Below are 21,580 nucleotides of genomic sequence, written 5' to 3' on the forward strand. Positions count from 1 at the left end.
TTGACTCGTTTTTCAACCCATTTGACCTCATTATTGCACCCATGAGATTTTTCTTCGGGGCTCAAACAATAAATCGCTGAGGGATTAGGATAATCGTTTGTTAGACAAGTTTTTTGCCATCCCACCAGGATTATTATATTGTATAATAAAGTTATATACAACTATTAACGTAAAACGTTTAAGTACTCAACGAATGCTGAGAATACTGACTGTTGAGTTACATAGGATAGAGGATAAATAACGGAAAGTCAATCTTTCCAAACAAAAGCCTCTTATTATTAGATATTACTTGGAACCCCTACCCTTAACGAGAAAGCTCTGCCAAATGACTTCTCATTTCTTTGCTTTGAGGGGGGGGGGGGCAATAAATGACAAGTACAAGTACAGGCTATACGGCTTTTAAAATATAAGTCTGGTAAGCGAACTAAACTTTGCTGGTTTAGTTCTTGCTACATCGCTATCCGTGCCTGCTTCTCGTGTTTACGGGTGAATTAAGTTTATCAATAGTCATAAATGCAATGCTATTCAGAGGATATACTGCATTTAAAACATGACAAAGTCTGGTAAGCGAACTAAACTTTGCTAGTTTAGTTCTTGCTATATCGCTGTCCGTGGCTGCCTCGCGTGTTTACGGATGAATAAAGTAATGTCCTGTCTTCGCATCCACAGCTAACTGTCCTATACTGTCATAATCTTAACACAGATTCGTTCGACATAGCACCCCACGAGCTCAGTTCTTCATTTTTGCACTCGCACAACTGTGGACAACACAAGAGCAATGCCTCCATTGGTAGCAGTTACAATCAAGGGATTACTAACCTTAGGCTAGCCATATTACGGATGTTGGAACAACCGACTATATTCAGGGCAATTTTCTTTGTTCAGTGTAACGTTTAGACTGTCGTAGCATTCCTACGGAACAAAGATGGGATCAGATCTGCATCCTTAATGCAGTTAATCGAAAGGAGATACTTTCAGACGACGATAGTATTCAAAACCCACCATATTCCTTAACATAATAATGCATAGTTAAGCTTATAATCTCTCTTGCCATTATCCTGCAGCAGAATTCCTTGGCGATAATTTATCCTCGTTAGAACGAGCAAGGGTTGTTACGATAATATGAGAAATCCTAGTCAGTTAGAGACCTGAACGACACGATAGAGTACCGCTATTTCAGTAGTAGTAACGCCTAGAAGGGTGAAGGTATTCTGGAAAGCGGAACTGAAGGCCCGGTCAGCAGCATCAGCCACCTAATAGACAGTGTTCAGTGCTGCACCACTATAATCTGCAAAATGACTCTGACGGTATGAAAATGTGGAGTACATTTTCAAAATATCAAATGATATAGTTGGAATAAAAATCCTATTTGCCTCCGTCTATCCAAAAGACATACGGAGTAGCTAGTAGTAGTTGGTTGAATTAGAATAAAGTAACTATAGTTAAAATCCTTTGTTACTGACTGGATAAATTTGGCTCTTTTCCTATCTGACGTTCATATAGCTGTTGACTGCCTAGTGTTGTGCACAAACACTATTATTATAAACTAGCGGTCCGCCCCGGCTTCGCTCGTGGTACTTACGTTTTCTCTACATAAAAACCATCCTCGTACTTCAAGGAATATAAAAAGAATTATCGAAATCGGTTCAGCCGTTCTCGAGTTATGCGCTTACCAACACATTTTGCGATTCATTTTTATATAAGTATAAGAAGATAAGTCACGTTATGTAGTCCCGAGGCTTTCGGTATATAAGTTCTGATGTAAATCATAATTATATCTTAAAACCGAATTGATTAAAAGTAACGTACTTGGCTGTAGTAATTGCAGTTTTGGGACACAGATAAGCTCCTTATCATTTTAGTCTCTTAAGTTCAGTATATAATATTTGTTTCCAGTACAGAGTTTATGACCTATCAGTTTTAAACAAATAATTCATGCATTGTACTGAAAGTACTAGCCATGTTTAGATTATGATTGGTGGCGTTGGCTCTAAACATTAATAGATACCGCACGGTTTGGTTGGATGTTAAAAATCTGTATTATAATTAAAACCGTTTACCTGTTTTGATATTTTATTGCCTTATTCAAGGGGTGACCTTTTAAATTTATTTCTGACCCCAAAAGTAAGGACCAAGTTCTCTTCTTGTCCGCTTGTAGCAGGTTGGGTTAAAACTGTGTGAGTTGAGACAGGTGGTAATTTTATGTTAAGATGATTCAATTGTGCTTCTACAGAGTTCTAATTGAATAAATAAAGGTTTGAGTTTGAGGTATTTTTGCCTCGTCGGGATCAGCTGTTGCTTCATTTTGTAAGTAACATCTAAATGCGTAATTGAAAGTCGTTACTGGCGCTTTCGCAGATTTACGCTAAAGATAGTGAAAATTGTAGTAACTTTAACTTTTCAAGCCCAAAAGGTTAACTAAGGTACGCTTGAACCAATCTCATAAGTTCTAATACTTTTAATCATTATGATTAACTTTTTGGTTCTTATTTGATTAACTTTTCATCTGGGATTGTTAATATATTATATAATATAAAAATTTGTGTGATTTATTGGTAGGTATACTATCTGCACACCTTACTCTTTCAAATAAAGAAATAAGTAATTACTTATGTATTCAAATTCACATTGGCGTCCATATATTGTACACCAGGTGGGTAACAAGCAGGTCTCAATGAAGTAAGCTTCAAATTACGGTCAAGTGTTTAATAGCTGTGTTTTACCTGAAAATAAAACACATATTAAATACTTACCTATATTTGAAGCTTACACTTAACGTCCACCTGTTGTGGATTTCGACTCAATGAAAAACATCCAGCGCCCGACATTATCGTGCGCCCCGCCACCTGGTGGAGAGGTGTGCGAGAGAGATAGCATATATACAACGGAAAGAGAGGGAAAAATAGGCGGAAAAAGCTAGGTGCCTTCTCAATGAAGTAAGCTTCAAATATAGGTAAGTATTTAATATGTGTTTTATTTTCAGGTAAAACACAGCTATTAATAGTAATGTGTTTGTAGAGCCAATATTCGATTAATATCTCTATTCTTGTGTGTGTAATTAGAGCCAGATATCGATATCTAATTGGATACCTAGAAGAATTAAAACAATATTGTTAAAAATCTTTATTTCCGATTTGAAGATATGACTGAAAATTTGCTACCATCCGAATTGACCAGTTAAACAAAAATATCGATTCAGACTGTCATCTCACAATTCGTTATAAATTGTTTATAATTAATTAGATATATAGCAATCGTCCCTTGCACTTCCCTGGTTATTCAACCGAAGTAAGACGACCACACTGTATGAGGGTGTATTAAGGAAAATCCTCTTTTATTGTACTTTATGCGTCTACCTGCACGCAATACCATTAATTGTACCTTTATTCATATCTTCTGTTTTCCAAATGCATTAGCCGTTCAACGTTTATAAAATTCTAATTCTTTTTTATTTTGCTAATGAATATATGTAATTACTGAAATTCTCTCTTTATGTTATCAAATAGTTGAAAGTTTAAAAAATATACTTGACAACAGTAAACTTCTTTATCGGAAATAATAAATGAAAAATGAACTTCTACTTAACATTCAATAGGTATTTAGATTTCATATTTAAATCCAATCTCTTCATTAATAAAAATGTTACGTAATGTTATTATCTATAGCGACAATCATCAATTGATCAAAATCTCGATAACACAAGCATAACCAAATCCCATAATAAAGCCCATACAGTTCCACTACATCGCAGTTCGATTGCAAAGCTCATGGTATCCTTCCGACACATAATCCCGTCTCACACTAATCTGCGCTCATTCGAGCCTACGGCTGTTTGTTACCACGATATCTTTGCAAGGACTGGTGTATATTGAACTAAATAAAGCTGCGGTTTAACAAACATTTGTATTGAAATTTCATTATTTGCTCTACTTATTTTTAGATACCTGTATATTAAACTTACTTTTATTGCAGAATAAGAACATTACACCGAAGAAACAAAGGAGATATTTTAAGCTGACATTTCTTTTAAAAAGCTTTTGTTGTTAAAAATCAATAATTTCGATCGCGCATCAATCGTGATGGTCTATATAACATACAGATGACGAAGACGATACAGTTAAAAGTATTAGGTAAACAGTCAATTTAAAAAAGCACTTGAAAAATATTTTGCAATCTTACCAAAGATATTACATCTATATGTTAGTACTGAGTGTTATTTTAACATTTCGGAGTGTAACCACATGTTAACATGTACACGTTAAAGTGTACTGTGGCTTTACCAATAAACGGTGAGGATAACCCAACCCAAACCTGGTTGGCTGCCAACAACGTTGCGACGACAGGACTTGCAATTTGCATTTGAGTTTTGACTTGGTTTTGTTCCAGCGATTGAACTATTGCTGTGGTGGTATAAAAATCTGTTCGATAATCCATTCCGTATTTTTAATTTTTAATACATGTCATATTAAATTTAAATTTAAATTATAGCAGAGGCACATTTTAAATTATGGCTCTATATTGTGTCGCTGTTTTTTAATTATTTTACTTTTAAAAATGTGCTAAGAAATAACACTAAGCGGTTAAAGTGTCACAGAGCTCTAAATTATCAATATCTAGCTAATCAATCGGAATAGAAGTGGTGAGATTTATAGTGCCATTTCAGTAATCTAGGCACTAAGTCTGGCTCTTTGGATATTAATGTGTATCTCTAGACCAGATCATGACACATGCGTATATTTCGATACTCACTACAATTGAAGTGGGAATTGGTTGCGATTTTAAAAAATCGATGTAAATTGTTATTTTTAATAATATGTGTAAAAGATCATATTGTATTGTTCTTGTTTATGAGATAAATAAAGTTCTTACCGAAAAAATAGGAAGCTGTCGTTAATAGTTCATTACACATAGAGAGAGTTATTATGATCATGCAATAAGCAAAGTTTTATAAAATGTAAGTTTTTACTGGTCACTATATTATTTGCTTTGAATTATGGAACATTTAAACTGACATTATGACGTTATAAATATAGTAAGTTGTGCCAAAAGATATCCTAAATTTTCTCCATTCTGGGTCCTTTCGTCCTGATTAATATGTTTGTACATAACTTCTAACTAGAAGACGTGTGTTGTCGTAAAATAAGAAAAACTGAGTCGCTTACATTATGCTCTTTATGGCAAATGAGAATAAGGGTAAATTTTGTGTACCATAGTTACTAAACGGTTGGTATATTGGACGGATTGGACAAGTATATTAAGTTATTTTAGTTCTTATCTGTTATGCTTCGTTCGTGATTAAGTTGAGTTCTTTCTAGACAAGTTAGCTTGTTTACTATACTATTAGTTTTATCGAAGACAAATATTAGTTTGGCTTGTGGCTAAAGTTAGGATGGCTAGAATCTCAATATTTATTAAGCACATACAAGTTTGATAGTATATTTACATAATTTGTAGTTAATACATTGAATAAAGATAATCCGATAGTAATAACGATGAATAGGAATTTGAAAGTTTATATTCGATTAAATATCTTGGTGTTATTGTTGTATCTTAAAATTATATTTGGATACCTGCAGTTTCCTGTAGGTAGGTACTATTACATTGATTCCAACATTTTTATTTAGATATACTTCCTAACTACTGATATCTAAACAACGTTTGATTTTTTAAACAATAGAAAGGTTCGATTGTGAGAATTACGCGTTCTACGAAAAACAATGTACTACGGCGTAGCACCGTAGTAGTAGCCTCTGTAGTTCTTCTCTTGTTTACCACGGAAGGTTATTTTAAATAGCAAAATATATATATGTATATCAAATGGATATAGCAATTATTTTTTTAATACAACGTATTATAGTATAAACTAAAAGTGCTATTAAATTCAACAAACCAAGCCGATTTTTTTCTTATTCGACTGAACTGATTATTGCGATCTTCATTTAACTACAAACTACGATAAGATACAATAATCAAATTTGTCTTAGAATTTACAACAAAACACTCGTTTGGTAAAAGATACCGTACCGACTTTGCCTAACGACGTCGTCAGTTCTCTAACTTCAATTAGTGCAGAAGTTTAATACATTTAGAAACAGAATGTTTTACTAAACAAAATAATTGTTAAATAATTTCGGTTGGCTGTAGCTTAGACGGTTTTATTGCACGGTTGTTGAGCGTTAAAACAAATTTGTTCTCAGTTCAATTAAATTTAAGGGTTACTTAGATAGTGGCAGTACTAAAATGACATTTGATAATTATTATCTATGGTAAATTTAAATATTTAATGCATTTTTGCACAGCTACTTTATCAGCTACATTTGGATGAGTGCGTAATAGCATAGAATTTGCAACAAAATTTATTATTTATGAACTGTAATTTTTAAATGTACAATTTTTTCCGAATCTTTCCTGGTTATTTTAGTTTTTAGCAGCATAGATCATCATCAGTTAGAGCAGATGTTATGAGGTCTGGTAAATCGTGCTAATAACATTTAAAATATTGTTTCTTTCATCTATCGAAATCTGAATGCACTGCTTCACTACTCCTCACAGAAAAAAGTAGATAATTTATTTCACAGATAACGTAAATTTGAATTGACTTATTTAAATATTCACTGAAATCAGGGTTTAGATATAATCACAGTGAAAATGATCTAACTTTTATTATTATCCGTGCAAATTGCTCATCTAACCATAATCCAGAATCACAATCTGACACACGTCGTAGTCCCTTACTATTTGATTCAAATAACACGATTGCAAATGATCAAAAAGATCTCGTGATTCATAAAAGCGCACACTGAGGCGGTCTACATAAGTATATACCTACTTATTGTACATTCATTATAGTGTATGAGTTTTATTTTCAAAGCAAAACGTAAAAACGTAGATTAAAACAGAGCGATGGACGCCATAGAACACAAATAAGAATGTTATTTTTAATACATTATCGCGTGGATGACATGTCACATGGGGAAAGCTAATCGTGAATGAGGTTTATTTAATCAGGTGAAGTGAGTTGTCATAGTAAGAGCCAGTCGGGCGTGGACGGCAAAGCCGGTTATTTGTTGAAACCGCGCTAATAAAGACTGCAGGGCACGTGCCGTTGACGGCGCGCCTCTGCGAAATGGCGCCATTTCACTGTCTGTTGCATTGTCTGCCAAGTGCGATACTTTATATTTTAAAAATTTCACACCTAGTTCGTGTTAAGCTTCGATGAGCGAAATGAACACAATAAGCTTCAAGGTAGGGTCCGGCTTAATTAAAAATCCTTTTATCACTTTATTTTCGAGTCAATTAAAACGTGAATGGAGTAAGCAAAGCGTCATAGCGCCAGCAAAAACGTGTTTTTCATTCAATTCGTAAAAGATTGCTTTTATATAAAATTACTATTCGAGGCTTTTATAGCTTTCAAGCGCAATTTTTAATTAAATATAATGTAAAAAGTTTAACACTTTGCTACAGGAGTGGGATTAGTGCAATACTAATGGCCTTCTTGCTGAATTTATCAAACAGCGAGCAGCATTTTAGCGAGTCGGATCACACATGTTTGGGACAGGGGGATGAGCTATAACTTATGGCACTGAGTCTCTGATAAATCTTGTGCAACTAACGATGCGTTCACCTTTTGTGGCTGCGCTTTTGTTTGCGGATTCCCTTGTTTTGAATCACGCGTGTTTTGGACATTCGCTTGCGGAACTTTATTACAGTAATATAAACTTCGTTTCATAACATTTCATGTTCCGCATGCTTATTTTAATCCTCTGCAACGTTAGTATACTACTTTACTTCCAGCAACGTTAAGTGGGTTTTGTTTATTAAAATATACATTTCTAACGTTTAATAAAATATTGCGAATTCTTAGAAAGAATTAAATTTCTCTTAAAAATAATCGTGTGAACATAAATTAAATCACTATACCTTAAGTTTAAATAATTGAACATAATATCTAGTTAAAAATATAGATATTCAGAATTTAAGGACATAATTTACCACTGCTGTCAGCTTCACATGTCCAATAAACCGCGTTCACTCCCTATTTAAAATATTATAATCTCACTAAGGGCTGTAAAATCCTGAATAGTATTTCGTACTCGAATCAAATACGATTTTGGTGTGTGAGACTAATTGGCAGGCTGTATTTGCTTCACTGAGCTCCAGAATGGAAATTGGCTCAGCCTAGGATGTGCTTGATATTTTATTGGGATCTGCATTCCGTGCAGATGACTGTTCAATGGAATATTCGAAGTAATGCATACCTATATTAGGTGGAATATTAAGCAAACAATGAATTTTAAATCGGATATGAGGTTATTAAAGTTTTGAGTTATTAGTGAATTGGCGATTGTTCGATTGTAAAACGAATCAGTAGTTAAAAAAAATCTGTTGGCAGATATTAAAGGCATTGGACTTAACGATTTATTTATTTTTTCTTTGTTAAGCAACAAAGAAAAAGAAAGAAAAACGGACAATAATTTCTATTATTTTTATACCAAGACGTTCCTAAAACAGATACTAGGGTGCCATGAGCTGCAACTGATATTTTATTGAATTCCTATAACTATAACAAAGCATTAAACACAAATTGAAATCTAAATCGTATATATATATTTTACACTTCACGTCGTTCAGTAATTAACGCATTGTATCGCTCGATTTCACTGATGATATCAATAAAGTGATTAGCATCGCAATAATAGGTGGGGTTATCCAGACTAAATGGAGGCAATTTTATAGGTAATATCGTAAAACATTAAAGCTAACTGGCGTGAAGACATTACGCAGTTAAAGGGTTAGGTACACTGGATTGCAAATTAATAAACATACATTTAAATGTTTGTTTTATTTCTATAATACAGTCGTTTTGATTAGAAAAGAACGCGTATTAGTAAGCGAAGTTTCGCAAATACAAAAGTGCTGATTTAAAATTCAAATTATCAAAGTACGTGTTGAATTTTCCCAGCCGAATCCCTTTTTAAACATTAGCAGAGGAAAAACGCGCCGGCAACTGATGCGAGTGCATTTTATTTGTTGCTGAAATACTATGTAACTAAAACGAAAGCATTTTAGACGATTTGCAACAGATTTAGGCATGAATGCGTTTGTGTTAAAGCCGTCGAAACGGTTTCTCTTAAACCGTTTTTCGATAACGGAACATGGTGAAGACTAGGCCTAATAGTTTCATGCCGAGCCAATTCTATTTGCGGTAAGCTTAAAGGATATTCGCTCGTATTACACGCTAATCGAGGATTCAAGCCTACTTTGCTTCCAATTTACATGGAGATTTTCTATGGTTTTCCTTCGATATATTTTGAGGTGGACTGTTCGAACGTGAATGTTTTAGAAATCTTTGTAATAAGAGAAAATCACAGCGTAGGTAAAAGCGTTGCTATATAATTAATCTTTTCTATGTAGGAAAACTCTGAATTTTTACATTCCGCTCAATGCGTTAGCCAGTATAGGTATGTATACAGTAAGTTATTTATAAATATGTATTATACTCTCAAATAAATAATGTTTTTGGCAGTCGCATGTATTTAAAAGTTTCAAGCAAAGTCTCAACAATTCATTAATCAAATATAGACTTCTTGCTCAAATGTTGTTGGCTCTCTAAAAGTTATATATGAAAAAAATAGAAAAAAAAGACGGGTTGCACTCTGGGAGTGCCGGCAGAAGTGAAAACTTGATTATTAACGTTGAGCATGTTTGATATTTTGGAATGGTATCCTTCTTACGCTTTTTCGATCAGGTCACGTGTCCTGACGCGAGTTTAAGATTTTATACCCATTACAGAAAAAGTGCTCAACGCCGCTAAAGAAGTTTTCACTTCAAAAAACGAAGTAAATTTACAAACTTTTTTCTACTTCTCCACGCAACCATAATAATGTATTAGGTACACTAAAACGTGGCAGGGTGAGGATTACATACGTAGAGATCGTATACGCTGTTATCGTATGATTTAAACATGCAATGTTTGCTTTATAAATTTCAAATGCAGATCTTAAATTTAAAGGGATCATAGCCAGCGCATTGTAAACGCTGATTCATAAGGACGTTTAAGTTATGCAACAGTATTTGTGCAAATATGCATTTAAACGTGCATTACTCATTTCAACTTGCATTGCTGCAAACTTACGGATTCAATTTGCATGCGAAATGTTCTTATTGTGACGGCTGATGGAAATTAGACGGATAAAGCGATTTTCATTGATTGCGAGAGGAGCTTTCTGTTTTAAATTTTATAAATATAGACTACTAGCTTTCCGACCGAGGCTTCGTCCACATTTTTAAAGAAAAACCTGCATAGTTTCCCATGGGATTTCCGGAATAAAACCTACGCCACGTATTAATCTAAGTTACCCTCTATATGTGTGCTAAATTTCATTGTAATCGGTTCAGTAGTGTTTGCGTGAAAGAGTAACAAACATACATAGGTACATATTCATTCTCCCAAACATTCGCATTTATAATATTTGTAGGATAGTAGAACTAGACTTGAACTACAGATACAAAATTAAAAATAATTTGGAAAATCCAAAAGTGCACGCCTCATAATTTTTTTTTAATAAATATTTATTAATTATTATTTTTGTTTATTTAATAACAATTAAACCACATCGAATCAGACCCTGAAAAATGAAAGGGTTCTATTCCTGAGCATACTCAAGCGTAAGAGAAAAAAAAAGACTCGATTAGTAAAGTATTTCGATCGCTATCGTGTTAACAAGAAAAAGGATCCGCACATACACAGACACACGGACGTCCAAGACAGAACTTTTTTAAACTGTTTTTTAACTAGTTTAAATAACAAAAATGACATCAAAAATATCATGAACGTTAAAAATAGTGTTTTTTCTTAATATGTGTGTGTATGTTTTATCTTACAAGTGCAATGTATGATACATAAAGACATTTTAAGTTTGAAAAATCAGATGTTTTGCGCGAAGTGACAGTAGTACCCACCTCAACGCTTCGCTTATGAGGCGTGCAATATCGCAATCACTGCTCAATATTATATTACACATATGTGTGGACTTTATAATTAAAAATGTTGTTTCTTTTTCTGTTAGATGTCTACTCCTCTGGCAATGGATAAATAAAGATTTAATATGCATTTTTTAAATTTAAAGAGTTGAAATAATGAATTGAAATGAGTATGTTACTTACCTCTCGTTAGGTAGGAAAGTATTTAAAACCAATTTTGAATTTTTATTTAATAAAAAATCAAAATTTAAAAACGATTTTGGCAATAAAGGTTTCAAAATTAATTGACAACACAATAAACTTAATTACCAGATTCAGCACGCGAATTTCGCATCATTGAAGGATACTGACCCGCTTTCAGCGATCTATTACTTTTCTATTTCTTATCAACGATGTAACCTTAATGCCTTCCGGGTTATTAACTATTCCCTTAATAACATTAAATGATTCAGTATATTTAATATGTATTACATCTATCCGAAGCACAAAATTTTATGCATAATATAATCTTATTTTTCCATTAAGGCTGTCAAAAAATTCATAAAAAACAAAGCAAATCCCTTAATACAAAAAGGGAAAAATCTTCCCTTCAACCCACCTGACATGTCTTTGATCCACAGAATACAAATATTATACAGAGGCCTTACAAACAATTAGTGTTTATATACTATGTTATGTTTGTGTATATCATAGGGAACTGCGGGGTGAGCGTCCAGCATAAACTGAACTTTCTTGTCTAATGATACGGAAAGAAACAATTTATCTATTTTGGCTAAATTGCACTTTTATGAATGACACATGTATTATTGAATACGAGTAAATAACAATCCTCGAAGGAGTAACCTTTACATAGGGGGTTAAATATAGTCAATTTAAATTTAAACATGATATTTGAATAATTTTGAACAAAGTCATTGTATTTAAAACACATTCATATTAGATTAATTATATCAAACGACAAAAACGGTGTAAAGTTATCGAAATAACATTTAGGCTATATAAAACTATATTAAAAACCATATTCCACATATTTTGAGTTAAATTGAGTGATCGAATGCGTTGATGGATGTTGGGAGGTAAGTTTGTTTACACCCGTTCACGAAACAAGGCGTGGTATTGCCATCCTGGCGGGTCAAATTACATTGGTCGCTGATATCTGCTCAAGGCAGCTTAGACGGGATATCGCGTACAAGGGGCGCGGTAAAACACCGATATCTAAGATACAGGCGTGCTATTGTTCCCTGCTTAATTGTGCGATGCTCCACTTTGTTTGGGATTATTGTATGCGCTTTGATATAACACGGCTAACTAAATTAGCTACGTAGCTTAGCGTAACTAGTTATATTTACAAGGCCTATACGTATATTATTATATATACTATATTATTTTTTATAAAAACTTATATTTCTAATGCTATCATGTTCCATTCATTTCTAGAAATATCTCATAATAAGTAGATATTTTTAAAAATGTATGTACGAAGTAAGATATTTTATTCATTACCCTCGTTCCGAAACTTGTTCCACAAAACAGCTTTCCGTCGGCATAGCAAAAAATGTAAGTATATCATGTACTTTCTTGTTCTTGAATTAAAGTACCTTCATACAAGGTATTAAGAAGCCTCCGAAACGTTCTTGACTCGCATATTTAAGACTCTTATTTCCACTTGTAAAAAAGCTTAGGCCTACTCAAAAATGCATGAGTTCTTCAGTCTGCGTAGTTATGTGCTGTAAAGTCGAGTACTAAATTTTTTGCTCTTTCTAGAAAATAGTGAAGAAAGATATGGAAAAATACGTTTCGTAGTTCAAGAATTTTCGCTGTATAAAGTTTGTAGATGGCTCAGCTATTACGGGCTATTTTAAGGAAAGAATAAATTGGGTGGTTTAATATTTATAACCTTATAGGGGTTTTATAACCTTATAGACAATACAATATAATAAAGCAGTAGTTTGGAATGTTATGTGCAGTTGTATACCTAGGTAGCATTGCAATTTTGTAAATACTTATTATTGATACCATTTCATAAAATCGAGGCGATACCTAAACCGATTATGTTCGCTAGACAAGACTGAACTCGTACCTAGTATACCTACTTGTCGTAAACGTTTGTTAAAACGTATAAAATAACGTTCCCCTATAATATATTAAAATTATGAACAAAAAAATATTATATTTCATAATTTCCTAATGCTTAAACAATTTCCCGGGAATATTTAATGTGACATGCTTTGAGCATTTTTTAATATTCATATAAGAGGAAACAATTTAAGAAGGATAGTATAAGTATAGGTAGACAGGATACATCAAAGGAGCAATTCCACTTGGCCACATTTTGCCGCTCATCCGACTATGTGTAGACTTCTTTATCCGCACAATTAGATCGCGTCTGTTTTTGACATCACCTCTACTACGACATGACGATAACGCGTGTTTTATATTTTATTTTTCTTATTTTTATTACATTTCATTTTAAAAGCTTTGTATTAGTTAATATCAATCTCTCTATCTTAATAATTCAAATGGCGTTTTATGTACACCTATCGTTGTTTTGTGTGAATTTAATTATTGAGTTGTGTAGGTATAAATATAACATAATCCTTAAACTTAAATGACTATAAAATATTACCACATAATATTATATTACTATAATTAGTTAGCTTTTGAATTGTTTTCCAACTCAACTTATATGACAGGAAAATATAAAGCTCTATCAGACAATAAATTGTAAAACAGCTCTTATCTTTATATAGGTACGCGTTTTACTTTCAGCTTAATTCAACCCGAAAACCGCGAACCATTAGTAAGAGCAAAGTTTTCATGTCTACACAGCCAGCCATGAAATGTCCTGCCTGAGCTCACAATGAGATCCCTCATAAGGGATTCTAGTAAAGGAAAAGTTGCAGTTTCATATTTTTATCTTACCTAGCCTTATAGTTCAAGGTGTAGGAATTTGTTCTAGCACTATGCAATAACATACGACGAAACTTTTGTTGCAATACTTCTGGGATCGGAACAGAAATATAAGTTCTTGTTTTCTGTAAAAGATTTATTTCAATCGTTTTTTTCATATTATAGTTTTGTTTATACAAATAAATTGAATTTATAGCCATTATGGACTTAGATTAATAGATTATACCTACCATCATTATTAATTATTTGATGCCGTCAATGTAATCATATTCTTAGCAAGAATATAATCGAATTATTCAGTTCTAAATTCACGTTCAATTTACGTCGTCCTTAATCTATTAATTAGAACTTAAAGTTTTGCGTAATCTCATTCTACTTTTCAAAGATTCTATCAGACAAGAAATAAGAGAATAATCTAACTTTGTTTGTAACTCGAATGCTTTTACGTATCCGTTTTTCTTAGAGAAAACTCGATTTAAATGAAATGCAATTAATAAGAATTTTGTAAATTATTGTTCTTCAATATTTATAAATGATATCTGTACATTTTTAATAACTTAGTGACTTCAGTAGGCATCCTAAGAAATACCTGTAATCTGTATCGAAGCTTAAAAAGATATTATACCAAGCTATACCAAGTGTAAAAGTATACTAAGTTCTATACATTAAGCAACTACCCAGTTTTTCCATGATAAATTTCTTAATTACGCGTTTAAAAGAAAGAATTAGGCATCTGACTACATTATTAAGGGAGCGTAACGTTGCTATGGTAACACCGCTTTAATTTTTCTCTGGAATGTTTAAATTTAATTGAGATCCTGTCTTTGAATTTCTTACAACTTACTTAACCTGGGCCTCTTGAATATGTTGAGTATTTCCTTAAAAGTAATTGGGGTATCATTTCCATTTTATTAAAAAAAAAAACAGTCAATTGCCTTTGGGAATTGTAATGAATGCAGATAAAAATACATATATAAAGAAATGAACAAAAGAAGTAATTGTTTAGCAAATCTTTCTTGACTCTAATGTTGGTTTTACACACTGTTTTCAAAGTGATATTAAAAGAAGCTTGTTGTTTATTAATTAGTTTTATTCAATAAACTGCATGAACAATGAACGTTCCTAAGTTATTAAACAGTGCGGTAGTATAAAATTGAGAGGCACAACCAACGATCTCGCCCTATCCCGGATTTTGGCACGACATAATTTATGAAATTAAAATATTTTGTTCGTGACCAATAAAATCTTACGTAGAGATAACAATGGCGCTGACCCTTCAATATAAACCGTTTAATGAATAAAAAATATGTTTGCTTAAGGTTGTTAAGTTAAATATTCTGTATATTTAAATTATAATTTTTCGCAGCTGTTCACGTGATTATTTCACTTTGTAAGTTTTAGATTTCGATCGCCAATATTATGCAGAGTATTTCGTGACAAAAAGCAGCCTTGATTTATATCATACATCTATAAATCAAAATTGTTTCAATAACGTTACATAAGCGGTTGAAACACGAAAATTTAAAGGCAGCATTAAATAGATAGGTACTATTCACTGAAACGATCAAAATGTTTTAAAATAAAATTCTGAAGTTTGATATATTAGTTTTGTAATATTTATTGTAGTCATTAGTTATGTATCTTTAATTACGGAATTAAAATAATTGATAAAGTAAACGCTGGTCGTATACGAGCTCCTGGAGGACTGAAAGACCATAATGACAGGTAGAGTTTGCTCTCGCTGCTAATTATTATAGTGTTTTTAAATCAAGATACTATTTTTACAAATTTTTCTGGAAATTAATATTGCTTTCTCAAAATACATATATTGTAGTTTAACCTACTTTGTCTCATTCCGTTTAAAAAGGTGCTCCCCCTATTCATTATGAAAAGAATATGAAACTCGCTAAGCCTCTTATTTGTTGCTCTAATGAAATGTATGACAGCGGACGTACTTAATGAAAGTTTTAAGTGCTTAGTAATCTCTTTTTTGTACTTTTATAATTTACAATACTTCTTGTCCCTTTAAAATATGGTTGGCGACGTATTTTATCCGCGTAACGTTTTATCTTGCTGTTCTGAATTAATTTTTCACGTTTTATTGTGTTTGATAAATAATATCATATATTCTGGCAAAGTAAAGATAAAGATTTCAATGAGTACTTTTATTTCATCGGAGCATATTATATAACTAGCTGCGCTCTGCGGTTTTACCCGCATTGCTTCGCTCGTATTGGTCTTTACGTGATGATATATGTAATATAGCCATAAAGCCTTCCTCTAAAAATGGGCTCCAGTAGTTCCTTAGATTTGCGCGTTCAAACAAACAATTACAAAAAAAAAACAATTACAAAATTAGTAGGTATAGATGTGTGCATAATAACAAGTTTTTTTTTAATTAAGTAAAGTTCTCTTTGTGGCTTGGATAGACTTGTTTAGAAAGTGCGACAATGTTACATCAAATTTTGATACACTGGGTCGGATAATTATATCACAAATCCAATATATAAGTATTTACAAATTGCGATTGAACTTAAATTCACAAACATTTTTGATGAATTTTTTATACAGCGAAACGTGTACCGCAATTAGCAGTGGCGGTTTGAAATACACCCTGTAAATATTTGATGAGAGCTATGTGTACTGACTCGTAAAAGTACTTTAAAAATATAGTGGAGTGATCTCACCTGAGTTACATGTAGCCAATGAAAGTAGTAACTAACTGACCGATGATGAACAAAAATGCGAACAAAAAAAAACTTATATTTACTATAATACTAAAACTATAAATAGATAGAGTTTTACTATTGTTGCCCTCGTACTTCTTGACTGTAATTATTGTCCTCATTCGATAAAATACTTAATATATCGACTTGAATTCAGCAGATGGTAACTCTTTAGAGTTTAGAATTCATTAGAATTAGTCGAGTTTTCAATCCTTGGTAAGGTTTGGTACTTACTTAGGCTTACGGCATTTTACTCAGGCCCAATTATATATATTTTTTGTCAAACCTTGATGAAAAACCGTTTTAAATGAAACATCATGAGTACATTTAGTAATTGAAAGTGCCGTAATGCTCGAGGGGAGATGACAAAGGTACTCCAAGGGTCATAAAAGTAAGAAAACATTAAAACTTTTCAAAATCAAAGCCATTATGTTTATTGTCAGATCCACAAATAAAAAGCACTTGCGAAATTGAATATCCTGTTCTCGGTTGATAAGTAGTGGGTTCGTTTGCTAAAGGTTATGCATCGGTAGAAATGAAAATGGCTTGTTATTTTATGACATAGCTATCAGAACTGTTTGAACTTCCACATAACATAAAACCTTTACTATACGAACAAATTTAATGTTTAGGGTTTAATGTTTTTACCTATTATCAGGATAATACATTGGTAGGTAGGTGGATTACAATAACTTCCTACAAATTTAATCCAATAAATTATTTCTCAATTATTAAAAAAAATATATTCGAGTTAAATGTTCCATGAGCTTATTCATCGAAGCATGCGTATAGGCAATGAGTCTATTTGATGGTCCCATCTATGCCCTATGTATTTTATATTCGCCTAAAAATGCAAAAAAATTGGCTGTCAATTGTTTGCCAGCGCTTGATTCAACCATGATGAACTGCGTGTTTCAAATCATTTTTTTAAACACGAAAGAGTTATTATTCAATAAATATACCATGTTCGTGTTATTGCCAATCCCATTTCCCGTAAAATTGTTGTTGAAAAGTTTACGTTATTAGAGTGTACAATCAAGACGGTGACAATTCCGAGTCAACGGAGCGCTGCGAAGATTGTTCAAGTTTTACAAGTCACATCGCAACGTAGATTACTTTCCTTGTGACCTCCTTCCATAAATTTATAAAACGTAGAATACTATTTTATTATTCTTTTGTTTAATTCTAAATGATGTGCGCGTCCGCTATTTTAATGGATTTCAGTGTGCTACAGATAAAGGGTGCAATAATTTTAGTACGACTTCAAATTACTAAATACCCTATTTCTCGCCTGTATTTGTGTAGATTGTACTTGTTAAAGTTAAATATTAATGGATGTTTATTATAAAATCATACCTCATTGGAAATAAAGAAATATTATTCGAAGAAGATGTAATTAGAGATCGCAATTTAATCAGCCCACAAACGAAGACCTAATAAGAATAAGAAATATTCTATAAAATTCCTGAAAATAATCAACGTAGGTAGGATACTGAAACAGTATTTATGGAGCTTCATTTTCAATTAATTTATCTCATCTCTCGTAGGACATATATACATCTTTACAGTAATATTAATATATTGTTGTTTTATTGGGTAAATCGAGCATCTCTTAATTCCTTGAGCAAACTCTATGTGCGATCTAATTTATATCTTTCGTTTATCACTTTTATTTTATTTGCCAATTTGTTCTGATTTGCTGCAGTGCATCTGTAAAATTTTGCAAGCCTCATGTTTAACATATTTTTTTCATATACTTTCGAATTACCTTTCCAAATTTTCTCACCGCTTTTTCATTTCCAAATAGGTACGTCATTCACAATTGGTTTTCAATTTCGAAAAAGCCGTAGTTGTATAATATTGTAAGGGGATACATGGGCCGTGGTTACCAGATAGCGTATGACGGCCCGAGGGGCGGTGTGATGGAATTTTTAATATTTTGTACGACGGATTCCGGCACAATGGTCCGTGTCAGCTCTGTTGTTAACGGATGATATGTTAGTTGTAGACCAGACATTTTAATGAAAATGTGGAATCAAATTTAAAAAAAAAATATTTTTGAACTTTATAATACTTTGTACTGATAATAATAGTAAATAAAAAGTAATTCCGATACCGGGAATCGAACCCGAGCCTCCTGGGTGAGAGCCAGGTATCCTAGCCACTAGACCATATCGGAGATGTTGATGGGAGTTAAATTAAAAGTATAATTGGAACACAATGGAGGAGAAGCAAAAGCTTACGTCTTAATTTTTTATCTTTGAGTTTGTCGGTTTATTTGACGATAACTGGATCATGCGTTAGAGCGAGCGCCCACGAGCAACTTTGTCTCCGCAACAATTTTGTCTCCGCAACTATTTTGTCTCTCCAGCCATGGGCTAGTATGAAAGTGCGCGCACGTAGCGACGCAACACCCGGGAGACTTTTTTGTCCGCGGGTTCGGAGACAAGCCTGCGACGCAACTGTCGCCCTATCTATTGGTTTCAATGCAAGTGCGCGCACGGCGACAAAAATGTTGCCAGGCGACGGCCGCCGGTCAGTTGCCGCGTAACCGGCGTAGCGATAATACGTATTTATGTCAACGTATTTATTCTCGTACACAGTAGTTTTAACCGACTTCAAAAAAAAGGAGGAGGTTATCAATTCGGCCGGTATATTTTTTGTATGTATGTATACCAATTACTCCAAGGTTTCTGAACCGGTTTACGTGATTCTTTTTTTTTTTGATGCGGAATGGTGTGGAATTGGTCCCATAAATTTTATTCGGATAAGCCCAGTAGTTTTTATTTTATGAGCATTTTTGTCTGGTCTCGATGACTTAATTGAAATGTAGCAAGTAACTTTGATTCATTTCCAGGTAACCGATTGAGCTGAAATTTTGTATACGCATGTAAATTGGATAACGATGAAACATTATTATGACATAGAGCTGATTTGATGATGGAGTCGGAAGGTGGTCATAGGAACTTAGTAATATATTGACTCAACTTTATCGAGTTTGGGCTCGTTTGATTCGTGTTGAAAAATACACTAAAAAGTATTAAATAAAAACTAATTTACTTTTTACAATTACGATTACATATCTATACTAATATTATAAAGAGGAAAGGTTTGTAGGTACATATGTATGGTTTTCAGTTTTCACGCATAAACTACTGAACCGATTACAATGAAATTTAGCACACATATAGAGAGTAACTTGGATTAACACATAGGATAGGTTTTATCCCGGAAATCGCTTTCGTGAGCGACAGCAACGCAACTTTTTCTTTAAAATTTTCTTCATTTATCAACATGGTTTTCGAAGAGACGGTTGTGGTCTGTGCTCTTGTCCCGCATAGTTCCCATTCCCGTGAGATTTCCGCGATAAAACCTATCCTATGTGTTAATCCAAGTTACCCTCTATATGTGTGCTAAATTTCATTGTAATCGGTTCAGTAGTTTATGCGTGAAAACTGAAAACCATACATACCTACAAACCTTTCCTCTTTATAATATTAGTATAGATATGTAATCGTAATTGTAAAAAGTAAAGTAGTTTTTATTTAATACTTTTTAGTGTATTTTTCAACACGAATCAAACGAGCTCAACCTCGATAAAGTTGAGTCAATATATTACTAAGTTCCTATGGCCACCTTCCGATTCCATCATCAAATCAGCTCTATCTCATAATAATGTTTTATCGCTATCCAATTTACATGCGTATACAAAATTTCAGCTCAATCGGTTTCCTGGAAATGAATCAAAGTTACTTGCTACATTTCAATTAAGTCATCGAGACCAGACAAAAATGCTCATAAAATAAAAACTACTGGGCTTATCTGAATAAAATTTATGGGACCAATTCCACACCATTCCGCATCAAAAAAAAAAGAATCACGTAAACCGGTTCAGAAACCTCGGAGTAATCGGTGTACATACATAAAAAAATATACCGGCCGAATTGATAACCTCCTCCTTTTTGCGAAGTCGGTTAAAAACTACTGTGTACGAGAATAAATACGTTGACATAAATACGTACTATCGCTACGCTGGTTACGCGGCAACTGGCCGGAGGCCGCCGACCGGCAACATTTTTGTCGCCGTGCGCGCACTTGCATTGAAACCAATAGATAGGGCGACAGTTGCGTCGCCGGCTTGTCTCCGAACCCGCGGACAAAAAAGTCTCCCGGGTGTTGCGTCGCTACGTGCGCGCACTTTCATACTAGCCCATGGGCGGAGAGACAAAATAGTTGCGGAGACAAAATAGTTGCGGAGACAAAGTTGCTCGTGCGCGCTCGCTCTTAATATTTTAAACAGTCGGGTATAACCTGATGCAATTGTGATGCAGTCAGTGAACTTGTTTGTCATTAATTCAAAGTATTGCCCAGCTGGCTATCACTAGTTATCAATTATTATTTGTTATCCATATACAAAAATGAAATATAAATTTTAAATACAAAAAAAAGCAATTCCGATACCGGGAATCGAACCCGAGCCTCCTGGGTGAGAGCCAGGTATCCTAGCCACTAGACCATATCGGAGATGTTTTACATTGTTAAATTAACCGTATAGATCTTATGATAGCTGCAAAAGTAGTATGCCTACACATGCACATGACGTCACAATACTTTAAAGTTTAAACCCTGCGGTTTATTTTTAATACTTTCTTGAGATTATTTTTAGCAATACACCCACGTATTATTGTAGAGCGCAATGTGACGCAACACATATGACGCATCTGCTGACTTTAATACAATCGAAAATGGCCTTTAAAAGATACTTCAAATCATTATAGATATCTAACGAAGTGCTACTCAATTCACTAGCAATACAGTAAATTATGCCTCAGTCATCTTTGAATTCAAAGATTTTCATTTACATTCACCAGTGAAATTACTTACTACAATAGACTCAGTTCAAACTTAGGCCAATAGACGTGTCTAATTAATGCTTAGGATGGTCGTACACTGCAAATGGC

At 33.4% G+C, this 21,580-nt stretch overlaps 2 non-coding genes across 2 annotated transcripts; both read right to left on the bottom strand.

Moving 5' to 3' along the window:
- Nucleotides 1-18,726: 18,726 nt before the first annotated feature.
- Nucleotides 18,727-18,798, bottom strand: TRNAE-CUC (transfer RNA glutamic acid (anticodon CUC)). The gene has a single exon. It is a non-coding gene; the product is annotated as a tRNA-Glu (tRNA).
- Nucleotides 18,799-21,071: 2,273 nt separating this feature from the next.
- TRNAE-CUC (transfer RNA glutamic acid (anticodon CUC)) lies at nucleotides 21,072-21,143 on the bottom strand. Its single transcript has one exon. It is a non-coding gene; the product is annotated as a tRNA-Glu (tRNA).
- Nucleotides 21,144-21,580: the final 437 nt, after the last annotated feature.

The sequence above is a fragment of the Colias eurytheme genome, chromosome 14, assembly GCF_061535395.1.
Source record: "Colias eurytheme isolate Ceu_HAF_F1 chromosome 14, ilColEury1 Martin Lab GWU primary, whole genome shotgun sequence".
Taxonomy (NCBI): domain Eukaryota; kingdom Metazoa; phylum Arthropoda; class Insecta; order Lepidoptera; family Pieridae; genus Colias; species Colias eurytheme.